The sequence below is a fragment of the Myotis brandtii genome, unplaced genomic scaffold (genome assembly GCF_000412655.1).
Source record: "Myotis brandtii unplaced genomic scaffold, ASM41265v1 scaffold513, whole genome shotgun sequence".
NCBI lineage: Eukaryota > Metazoa > Chordata > Mammalia > Chiroptera > Vespertilionidae > Myotis > Myotis brandtii.
The window spans coordinates 2,907,822-2,908,349 of record NW_005369552.1 but is presented as its reverse complement, the minus strand read 5'-3'; the positions used below and the strand labels follow the sequence as shown (position 1 = coordinate 2,908,349).

Below are 528 nucleotides of genomic sequence, written 5' to 3'. Positions count from 1 at the left end.
GGAGACTCTCGTGGAGAAGTCAGGCTTGCGCCGCTCCGGCGGCCGCTCCGGCGTGGAGCCGGCTCGGGTTAGACACATGCACATACACCATAGAGCTCGCTTTCCCGTAGCAGCAGCTGCCTCTGCCTCTGCCTCTCCCGCCTCAGCCTCCTTGCCCGGCATCCACACACATTCAGATTTGCGCGCTGTTTCAATCCTTGATGACGTGTCCCCGAAGACAGCCAATAGCCGACGGGCTCTGGTCAGGACAATGGGAGGGAGCGGACCAATGATCGGGCTCCGTGAGTTGGCGGTAGCCAATAGGAGGCGCGCTGGCTGGAGAGTAATGTTACAGAGCGGAGAGAGTGAGGAGGCTGCGTCTGGCTCCCGCTCTCACAGCCATTGCAGTACATTGAGCTCCATAGAGACAGCGCCGGGGCAAGTGCGAGCCGGCCGGGCACTGGGTGACTGTGTGCTCGCTGAGGGAAAGTAATTAAACATGGGCAAAGGAGATCCTAAGAAGCCGAGAGGCAAAATGTCATCGTATGC

At 59.8% G+C, this 528-nt stretch overlaps 1 protein-coding gene across 1 annotated transcript in view; it reads left to right on the top strand.

Annotated features, from left to right (window-relative positions):
• Positions 1–313: 313 nt before the first annotated feature.
• HMGB1 (high mobility group box 1) overlaps positions 314–528 on the top strand; it is a 4,342-nt gene continuing 4,127 nt past the window's right edge. The window contains exon 1 of the mRNA XM_005877257.2: positions 314–478. The gene's annotated coding sequence lies outside the window, so the exon portion shown is untranslated. The remainder of the gene's footprint in view (positions 479–528) is intronic.